Source organism: Leptonotus elevatus, chromosome 8 (genome assembly GCF_054856555.1).
Source record: "Leptonotus elevatus isolate MCC_2025b chromosome 8, RoL_Lele_1.0, whole genome shotgun sequence".
NCBI lineage: Eukaryota > Metazoa > Chordata > Actinopteri > Syngnathiformes > Syngnathidae > Leptonotus > Leptonotus elevatus.
Window position 1 is genome coordinate 24,797,090 of NC_141246.1, and position 11,693 is coordinate 24,808,782.

An 11,693-nucleotide genomic window follows, 5' to 3' on the forward strand; every position below is an offset into this window, starting at 1 on the left:
CTATTTTGCTGAATTACGGGACTTGCTACTTTCCGACATGTGGACTATTTTGCCATAGCGGGTCACATATATTCCTGGAATACATGGCCGGACAACAGATAGAAAGCAAGCAGCCTTTGCCCAGAATGTGCAGCGGTACAGAGAGATTTTAGTTATTGTTTTTGTAGAATCAGAGTTTTAATCTTTATTGTATTTTCAAAAGACTGCTATTATTAGAAACCTTGCTAAACACAGAAACATACCACATATAACAATGGTAATTATTTCAAATTAATTAATTAATGAAGTAAGTAGTCACGAGACAATAGTTACATCTCAGAAAAACAAAAATCCTTCTAATTTGAGAACTTTCATTTTACCAATATAACACACTGACAATCCATAGAACAGGTGTTCTCAACAGAGAGAACAGATTATCAATGTTGTTTATCTCATACTTGACATCAGGTGGGGTACCATACAACACTAATACCAACCAGAGTAATTCGTGTTTTTTTTTGTTTTTTTTAATGAAGCTGTACATATCTACAACACGTCTTTTCCCACAAGACCAGTAAGGGAGAAGAAAACTCACCTTTCCTTGACTAAAACATTTGGCAAGCACACCACTGCGTCACATTACAGCAGCACTTCTGCAGTCAGCACAAACGCAGCCAGGAGTAAGAAAGGCAGCGATCCAAGGTTACACAAGGTCTTTTGTCGAATCACATCCACAGCAAAAGTGGTTGCTATAGAAATAACAGCCTCAACTCTCAAAAATTTGTGTACGTGCGCCTGAGTGATCAACATTCTATTCACCAACAGTCACAGTTGAGGGCATGTCTATTTTGGCCTGTTTCAACGTGATATAAACACTCAGTGTTTAGTGTACTGGGAAATGACTGATGACAGGTTTGTGACAGGGTGTGCGCAAATGAAGCCAAGGACTCCACAGAAAGAATAGCGGCTCAAATTGGTGATGATAGTAATTACTCATTGATATTACTATGCCATTTTATGCAGTATGTCAAAATATTACAAATATCAAAAAAGTATTCATGAAGAGAAAAAACCTTCAGGACACTATGTGCAAATAGAAAAACAACAATTGAATTAGTGAGTGAGTGGCCGAGAACACTGCAAGATACATGAAATGTACAAATGACTGCACAACGTAGACAAAGATCAGAATGGCTGTTTGCCATTCCAATCACGAAGTGGTCCTGTGGTAACGATAGTGCAGATCAAATTATTATGCGTTGCACCATCAGTCTTAATAGAAAAATACATGGATGCACATAAGCAGAGAGCTATTAATGAGATAGCTGAGTGATGGTGAGCTGCTCTCTATTTGCCTTCACGGTAAGAAAAGATCCAGAGCACATTGAGTGGCCATACATGGTCAGAACTCTTCACATGGTCTGAGCTGCACAGGGGCATTATTGCTGGAAGCAAGCAAAAATGCAAGAGTTTCTACTCAGCCCTGCTTTGTTTCACTTTGGCGCTGGCATCAGGGAAACAAGTTTATTTTTACACTGCTCGAGATTCTCATCAATGACTGCCTCTTTTGGTCTCTGTATGACCAAATTGGAAGTACCCAAACCAACCATTCAACCCTGGAAAACAAGCTGCACAGCCCAACTAGCAGGCCATTTGGTACCGGGACGGACAAAGAAACTGAACAAATTATTGTTTTTTTGATCATCAGAATATGAATTACGGTTTATTTTGAAAATCAGGTGCATCCGCCTGTGCCTCTGTCAATACAAAACAATCGTACTACGAGAAAACAGCAAGCCCACGAGAACTCTAAATTAGTTTAAAAAAACAAACTTTTTTTTTTTAAACATATTTACAGAACTTCTTGAAAATGGGCAACAGGCAAAATGAATGAAAGTTAGTGCATACAACTTCCAAGAGCAAAAAGGCTGTATTTAAAGGGATACTTGACTCAATTAGTTATTTTTCTTGAACAAATAACTTTAAAGACACAATTTTGCCAGTCGCTGTCAACTGATGTGCTCAGGAATCCGATAACGACCAATCATGGCTCAGTTTGCATAAAACAGGTGAAGCCGTGATTGGTCGTTCCCTATTTCCTCAGCATACATGTTGTCATCTAACTTTGCTCTGCAAGCTGAATTCTCGTGGTATTTGTGAGTTCACAAACTCCCGAGTCAACATCATAAGACAATTTCATCTGTGGCCGCGATTGGTCCAAACTAAAGTTAGGTTAGGTAGGCGGCCACAAGACCGCATCACCCTAGTATTGTAAGTATTGTACAAAATGTCCCGCCTTTCCCGAGCAAATCAACGCTGAGCAGTCCCAGATTGATATTGTGGAGAACTCCCGTGTGAATCACAATATCAATCTGGCTATTGCCAGGTTAGATGTCATCTTCAATTGACAGCAAGTGGAAAATGTGTTTTTAAAGGTATTAATTGCACATGAAAGGACAATGGATCATGGGCTCAAACACTCGGCATTAATGAAAACATGATTACCCTAATTTGGGAGCGGCTTGTTGAAAAGAAACAAGTGCAATGTGTCCGCTAATTAAAAATACATTCAGTGTAATGGTTAGTTGTAGATATAATCTTTTTTGCTTTTGTGTTTCTATGCCGCTCTGTCAAAATGCAATTCTGTGCAATAATAGTCTGAGGCCGCCGTTAGCTTTGTTTTTATGAGCCTTTGTCAGAGCTGCCAATAAGACTTGTAAAACATGAACTTGGGACAAGCTCACACAAACGAATACACAAAACTTTGTATGGAATGGAGTGTAATTGAACAACCAAAGGACCTCATGCATGGTAAAACATTAAGCATTTCCTGTGCAGAGGTCAGATGGCATAACAGTTTCATCAGCTGTCAATATGTTACAAGCTACTGGGATGCCAATGAGTGCAAAATAAAATTCATTCATAAGTCATTAAATGTGTGATAACAAATATCAAGTTGTATTTCACAATTTAAAAAATTTGCAGAATTTCACGTTACTTCAGATTTGATAGCTGTTAATATGAAACGAAAAATGCACTGAGGTGTCGCCAATGTCTTACAAATACAATTATGCCATCTAGTGGCAGAAAAATAACCAACACAAATCAATATCACACTCGTCTTTTACAGTACAATACAACTTTTTTAATTGTAACTGAATTTTAGGAATTATTATGAAATTACTGAGATGCAGCCATATTACTATTAGTTTAACATGTTTTCCCACTTTTATATTAAGAGTATAAAAACTAAGGAAAAATATTTGATTGTACATTTAGATCAGAAACAGATAAAACAAATTTGATTGTGAATTAACTATTGAAGTCATGAGATGAATTTTGATTAAAATGTTTAATTGCCTGACACTCCTAATATATATATATATATATATATATATATATATATATATACACATATATAGCATATCGCTAATAATGTCCAAAAACAGCGATCAATCAGTACCAATATTTAAGTGCACATTTCTACTTATTCCCACTTCAACTTCTGAAGCCTTTATTCACCTCGCCACGTCTGATTTATAAGAGAATAAGGAAATGAGCAGCTTGCTTGCAGTTTCTCTCATGCCAGATTTGCTTTCTATAATAAACCCTCAAGATATGAACACGTGTTCCGAGCGGCTTTTTGTAAGCTCAATTGTTCACAGGTCATTATATATTCAATCTGAATCGATAAGGGTTTGCTTCACTTGCTCATGAATCATGAATCAGGTGTGTAGTGGGGGGAAACATCTAAAACCTGCAGGACTCCAGCCCTCGGGGACCAGGATTGGGGAAGCCTGCTTTGACGAAAACAACTCATGTTCATGTTAATTGCGCTGAAAACTTTGTGAACTAAAGGGCTATCAGCTATGGCTTTTAGAGAATTTTTGAACATGTTCAAAATTTGATGATGACAAGAAAAACGGTTTGGGAGTATAAAGAGGGTTTGTCTGGCAAGTGTCTTTGCAACAAAGTCGTCGGAGCCTGCCGAAAATGCAACACTTGCACACACCCTCACAAGCCTTCGCCACTCAGTAAGATACGGGCTTTAAGAATGTGTCCTGGTCTTTATAGAAATTCTTTGAGAAAATTTAACTTCCACACTATAATCAAAAGCTCATATCTAACATGAGGCTGCATTCCAAGATCAAATACATGTACTTTTCCATGTTGAATGATTGACTAACATTGCACAAGGCAAAATTCAAAGTCCATGAACCATTCACTTTATGTACGCATATACAGTATATGTACACACACATGCACACACATAATAGGGATACAGAAAAGCATAGAGGCACGTGTACTTAGCAAGGACATAACTTACCAGACCTGTAACTTCAAGCTCAGTATTTCCTCTCTAGCTGCGCAGTCAAAAAATATTCAGGGGGTAGAGAAAATTCATTGAAGCACAGATCGCCTCGCTCCCTGCTTCAATCTGGCATGTACTTAACTATGTGTCGTCACATACAATCCTCCACACAGCCATTCCTCCTCCGCATACAAACACACACACATATACAACCCCACGCTGCACTGCACGCTCATGCGTCACATCACATTAGCGCTTTTGTGGGCAGGCGCATATACACAGGAGAGGGAAGACTACGCAGTATGTGACGTGGTCTTAAGAGGGAAGGGGGAGGCTGGGAGCCCAAGGCACCGCGTTATAAAGATACGCTTTTTGCTTCTGGCAATTCAGACTAGGCAAGAAAATTGTGTGTGCCGCAGACAGAGCAGAGCAATACACAAAGACAAGACGAGTCCAGGGTGGGAGGTATGACTCAGTCATGTGTTTACACGAGAATGCTGGTGGGTAGGAGAATGTGTGTCTACCAGGTAAACTCAGCCCTCTCAAGGACCACCCAAAAACAGAGGAGAGGACTAATTACGGTCCCCTCCCCTGTTCCTGGTCACATGAGGTAAATGAGAAAAAGAGCTTCGAAGGGTTTGAATGAAGTCAATGTAATCTGGTGGAAATTATCAAAAATCAATATCCAGAAAAGGAGGAACTGCTCACAATGATAATTTGACTATTAACTCATTCGCTTCCAGCCATTTTCATCGAAGCAACCCCCTTCGCTCTCGCCCGGTTTATTGGATTTTGACTGATTTTGCAAAGCCCACAGAATATTGTTTTCTATTGCTATAAAAACATGGTACCTACCAAAAGAATGATTAGAGTCTCTTCTTTCATCAGGAAAAAAAAGTATATTTGTATCCGTTTTGCAGCAACTAGCATTAGAATATAGCTAAGTTTCATCATTATTCACAAACCTGTTCAAAACACTGGGGAAAAGAGCTTGTTGCAACATGGCTATGGTTGATCTCTTATACTCTGCTGCCACCTGCTGGCTGTTTTTTTATAATAACTACCATTGTTTTAAGCGCCCTCTTCAGGTCAGAGGCTGCATCAAAGCCTTCTGTATGCTCTAGCATTATAGAAAACATAAAAGCATATAAATACATTTTTGGGAACATGACAATATTTAAAATAGAAAGTTTTAAACGTTTTGGGGAGCAAATGAGTTAAATTTGAACATGCATCGGACCCAGAAATGTTACATGACTGCCATCAGACATTGGTAGCATGATAGATAAGTGGTTAGTATTGTTGCCTCACAATCAAGATGTCCTGGCTTCAAATCTTGACTACCGGTATGTGGAGTTTTCTATTTAGGCTAACTGACTTTAACTTGTCTACAGATTGTTTGTGTTACAGAAAATGGTCTTTCCCTTGTATATTGCTTTTCCACCTGTTAAAGGGGCATGATTGAAGTTTGAGAGTTAAAATAACCGTATTTTTTACCCACACATGTTTTTAAAATGTAATAATGGATAGGAGGCACTATTGTGGCACAATGGCTGTTGCCCCTATTTTCCTGTAGATTCAAATAATGATGAGGGTTTTAGGTACGAAACTTTCTGTCTGAGCGTGACATCAGGCACGTGCACAGTGTCCATTCGGGAAGGAGGGAAGGCGGGAGTTTTGGGAATGTTATGACGCAAGCGTTGGAAAAGACAAGTGTATAAAAGTGTGTCAAGATAATAATAAACCAAGACTGCAGTGCGACCCTCTGTCTCCCGGTGGCTCCTTTTGTTTGACCATTGGGCCGAAACATTGGCGACATGCAATAGGAGTTGCCCCCCGAGGCGACTTCGACCCTGAAGGGAAAAATCTCCCCTCCCCTGACCACGGTCAGGATACCGAGCAGGAAAGGATAACACCTGTCTAGTGTGACAAAAAGGGCAAAACTGTCAAGACAAGCGTTGCGAGAGAACGCGGATAAATATTGGTGCAGCATTCAACAGGTGGAAAGACCTAAGAGGATGAAACGGGACCCTGCTTTCTTCTTGCTAAAAAGGTAAGACCTCGTCAAGGAAATGCGATAGGGTCTATTTATGATGAGCAATGCACAATAAAACGACCGTATACTGACTAACATCTCGGCACTCTGGACGTGTCCACAAAGTTCACAAACTCCCGAGAATACATCTTGTACTGAGCACGCTGATTTTCAGAGCAACATTGTGTTTGGGGAAGGGATATGCAGCTGTGACGAAGCCAGAAAGCACCAACACCATAGGAAACCAACTAACCTAACATGGACGAATGGGGACACTGCAATTAATTATATTCTCGCAGGATTACTCGCCGTTTCCTTGTTGAATGTTGAACAGTGAAAGGAGCTTCATGCATATTTATCTGGTAAAGATATGAGTGCTTTTTTCACCCCTAGGACGAGAACGAATAAGACAATTTCATCCATGGCCGTGATTGGTTAAAACAAAAGTTAGGTAGACGGCCACAAGACCGCATCACCCTATCAGCTCGAAGTATTGTACAGAATGTCCCGCCTTTCCCAAGCAAATCATTGAGGAGCAGTCCCAGATTGATATTGTGGAGAACTCCCTTGAGTGAATCACAATTATCAATCTAGCTATTGCCAGGTTATTGCATGAGTACCCATTGTGAACATCTTAAGTGTTAATCTGCTAATTAGAAGATGTTTGAGTCATATATGGTCAAATAAAAAGGCTATTGTAAAAATATTTTGGGACAAATTGTTGTATAGGGCAGCTTTAAAGGGGAAGTAATTTCCAAAAAGTTATTTACAATAATATGTTGTATGTGTCCCTAGCCTGGCAAGCCACACCTACTTTCTTTTTCGCCGAAAACAGGCCAGCCAACCAAAAACGTGTATTTGTGTGACGTCGTCTTTGCTAAAGCTGTTCGAATATCAAAACAGAGTGACTCTGCAACGACATAAGTCATTCACTACTGTCTCTCTTCAGCTAGTAGTCATGTTGGATTTAAAGAAAAAAAAGAAAGAAAAGAAAGACTTCAACGAGTCACTTTTCTGACGCCACGTCCGCTCTTCTCTGATTGGTTCATTCCACTGTCTGTTAGCTCAGGTTTGCCTCGCCTCAGAAATGCGACTGATAGGAAGGTTGACCAGACTCACTGTCCGCAAAAGCCGCAAGTGAGTCTGGATTTCCAGGCTAATGTGTCCCCAGACTCGCCTTGTCGAAACGTAGCATTTTAATTATCACTGCATTTGAGGAATATGAATTAAGCAGCAAAATCCAGCTGTTTTATCCATCTCAGGGGGCGGCCATTTTGCCTCTTTCTGTCACCTGAAAATGACATCACAGTTACTCATAGCTCAGGTAATGACCAATCACAAAACAGGTGAGCCGTGATGAGTAAGTGCGAAATCATTTTCAGTCATCATTTTCAGTCTACAGCAAGTGGCAAAATGGCCACCCACTGAGATGGATAAAAACAGGGGGATTTTGCTGCTTAACTCATACAGTAATCCATAAAGGCAATATTAATCGGAATATCATGTTTAAACCAGTGGGACCGCAAATAACATATTATAGTAAAGACATTTTTGGGGTTGACGTCCGCTTAATATTTAAAGTCCTGTTCGCTAGTACACCCGCTTTCATACGTCACCTTTGAAGTGTCCCACTCAATGATTTGAGGTGCAAGGAGCTAGGACCGTTGCAATTAAGAGACTTTAGATGAACCCCTACTGTGTATCGCTATTCTGCTGTGCACTGTTTCTAACACTAGGTGTCAGTAGTAATACCTAGGGCATGGAGTTCAACAACGCGGGCTTGACGTTAAAGATTCTGATTTTCAATGCAATGATTCAAATCAAACAATTGAATTTGAATACAAATTCAATATATATATATATAATCCAAATTCAGTGTTTTAATGCATTCATTCAAGTTTAGCTGTTCAAATTCAGTTTCTGGTTGTTTTTTCTAAATTTCAGACTCTGTAGTTTTGAAGGACAAGTCTGAGCGGAGGAGAGCAGAGGAGAGCACACAGTAACTCCATCCACAGCCACCAACAAAAATCTCGCCGTACCGACAACATGATCAGTTCAAATTACACACTTCAACAAGCAAGGGCTCGATTCGACTTGAACAAACATTTGTAGCTTCACTTGCAGTAAAGGAACATTGAGCAGGGAGCAAGGGAGTGGGGGGTTAAACAAGAATGCCACACAAACAGATGTGGAAGCTGAACTACTAACCAGGCGCACACAGCCATGTTGCCGCGCAGTTCTTTTTTGCATGTTGAAGGAGTATATGTGCGCAACGATCCATTTAGCCTGCACAATGATTTTGCAACTTTAAATACCGTGTTTGAAAGGCAAAATGATAGCCGACTGGGAAAACTTTTCTGCTTGCATAGAAGTTTTCTAAATAACAGAAACATTCATTATTGCAACAATTGTCAACTAATCGAGTATCAAATTAATGGACAACTATTTTAATAATCTAGTAATCATTTAAAGCAATTGTTTAACTTAAAATTGTCTAAATCATCTGATTTCAGCCACTCAAAATGAATTATTCTCTGTAGTCCATCATGAAAACAAAATGATTATCTTTCGTGTTTAAGGACATCTGCAAAAATCAGCTTTTACCTTAAAAAGGTTGGTAAGTACAACATCAACCCCTCTTGAGTGATATTTCTTAATTGTTGTTTAGTTGTTGTTGTTTTTTTAAATCACTAAACAATTGAACAACAAGAATTGGTTAATAACAGGGATGGGCGAATACCGATACCAGGTGTAAAATGCTATACTGGGATATATAGGCCTTTGTGTAAAATTATCTGTCTTTGTTAATTTTAGAAAGTACTAGTTACTAGTGGTATCGGTGCTTAGTATTGGTGACGACTCAATTGTTTAGTACTCGAATTGGCATTGGTCTGGGAAAAAAATAGTGGTATAGAACATCCCTATTTAAATCGTTCATCGATGGAATAATCAGTGGAAGAATCAATAGAATAATCGATTGTACAAATGTTCGATAGTGGTAGCCCTAGACATGTCCAAATCCCGCATACTCTGGATGAGTTGAATTAAACAAAACATGGCTGTTATGCAGTTGCTGGCTTTCCCAATATTATCAGAGCAATTTATTTATTTTCTGTAGGTCAGTACTACTGTATGATTGTTTGCCTCTTCCACTAACACTTCCAATTCCATCACTTCAAACTTCATTTTGCGTCCACTATATGGGATCTTAGCAAAAAAAATAGCTATTTTAGTAGAACATGCACAGCAGGCCCACCATCAGCTTTTGACATCTGTTAAAGTGAACATGAAATTTAGTACTTTGCTATTTGGTAAGTCATTAAGTCATCATTAGAGATGGGTGCCATTCATTTTAATTTCACAATCACTTATGCAGATGCAAACTCCATACAGAAGGGCCAGAGCTAGCTAGCACCTCAGAACTGTGATAGTGAGGCTAACCATTCATCCAATGCAATACGCAAAGAGGAGACTATTTTCTTCAATTTTTACTTTCACTCAGTGTAAAATATAAGTGTCTGAATTCTTCTCTTAATAGTATTGTAAAGATTGTCATCCTCATATCACACGAGGGAGCTCGACAATGCCTCATTGTAGAAGTGCTGCTTCTTAATCCTGGATAGAAATACAGGACAATGCGAAGGACAACCTGTTATGTAACTTGGAATATACTCTGACAGCAGCAATGCCCAGTGCTCACTAGTGGTGCACTATTGCTTAGACCAATGTTTCCCAATCTCTATTGAGCCAAATTGCCCATTTTACATGAGTTAAATCTCACAGGCGACCACCAAAGAAAGATGTCACCAAAAATATCAACCCTGAAATGACAATGATCTTGTCTCAATTTACTCACAAATTTACTTAGTGTGAAATCTGGGCCTGTTAAATTGAAAACAAATCTGATATACCTGCAGGAAGCCATGACTTATTCTTTTTATGAATGGTATCAGGTGAATGTAGGTTCCTTGTACCGTCTGCCATCTGTTCTGCCTGTCACTAGACTCGCTATACATTACTGACATAGGTAGAAGGCCAAATATATTTGTAATTGAAAAATAATAATTTCAGACAAATTAAGGGAGATTGGATAATTTCCCACAACAACCAACCCTGATGAGCTCTCACATCACCCTTGTTGGGAATTACTAAAAACACAAGAACACAACCTCAACTATTCTAATTTGTTAAAGAGATTTTAACAAGCTTGACTAATATCCTGACAAATTGAGGAGCTTTTGGAGATTTCAATGAAATATTGCTCTGGAATTCAAAAATCGAAAATCTTGAACACGGCACCTCAATTAAGTTATGTGCAGCATGCACGTCTTCGTCGGTATTGCATCCAGCACCATAGCGACCCCTAAACATTCTTCATGATGCCGCCACTTAAAATACAGCATTGTACCACCATAGCCTAGGATGTTTTCAAACTGTAGAGTTTAGTTAGTGTTGAGTCAGAGCCCCTACCTTTACTGACACACCAGCAAAAGGCACAATTTGCATCGAAACATTTTACACCCATAAACTGTAGGTTTAAGTAAAATACACCGTTTCTTTGTCTTCACATCATCTTAAAGAGTTGTACCCGTTTCGCAAACGTTTATTTCCATATCAAAGGAGGTTTGTCAAAATAATTATTGACATTGCGTCATTCACAAATACAACACGGCCGACAAGCGCCACAGGTTAAGTATGACTCGCCGTTCCGTGTTAAAAAAAAAAAACAGCAGTAGCCAACAGTAGTAAGAAACACGCGAGGTTAAACTCACCGTCCTCAGCAGACCTAAGAAGGATTTATTTTGAGCAAGTAGCTGCACGCGGCTTTCACCTGCTCTGGCTCGGAGGAAATGTGCACCGCTACAGTGTTTCTCCTAGCACCACCTGAGAAATGCGCCACACACAAACAAGTACACGCTTACGCTCTCCCTATTTCTCACACCCACCACACACACGCACAAGGAGACAAGTCAAGCTCCACTCAGGAAGGCACGAGTCGAGATTCAAAACCAACCATTGTGAGTGAGGCAGACCGTCGTTGCTAATGTGCTGAAAACTGACTAGTAGTTAAACTTTGGAACTACAATATCACTGCTGGGGAATTCTGTCGCATGTAAAAATAAAACCAATGTTTATTTATCAAATTACACTTGGCTTGCAATGTGCACGACGATCTACTTACCAGCAGGTAAATATTTTTGTTTTTTAGCACTGCCATCTAACGGTTGAAGAGTGACATTTACTTAGCACCGCGCGCAATAACCATTCCAGCATAAACTGTTAATGCTTCTAAAATGAAGTATGGATGGTCCAGATACAGAATTATGGGGGCCCTCCATCCATTTGCAATCCCAGAACAGGCATCAC

General features: G+C 39.5%; 1 protein-coding gene across 4 annotated transcripts in view; it reads right to left on the minus strand.

The window, feature by feature from the left end:
- The window catches only part of LOC147170284 (uncharacterized), a 70,889-nt gene extending 59,615 nt beyond the window's left edge, over positions 1–11,274 (minus strand). The window contains exon 1 of one of the 4 annotated variants that reach the window (XM_086081984.1): positions 11,099–11,274. The gene's annotated coding sequence lies outside the window, so the exon portion shown is untranslated. Of the gene's footprint in view, positions 1–4,306; positions 4,559–10,796; positions 10,925–11,098 lie in introns of those variants that run through there. The other 3 variants (XM_086081985.1, XM_086081986.1, XM_086081983.1) reach the window with 3 other exon arrangements.
- Positions 11,275–11,693: the final 419 nt, after the last annotated feature.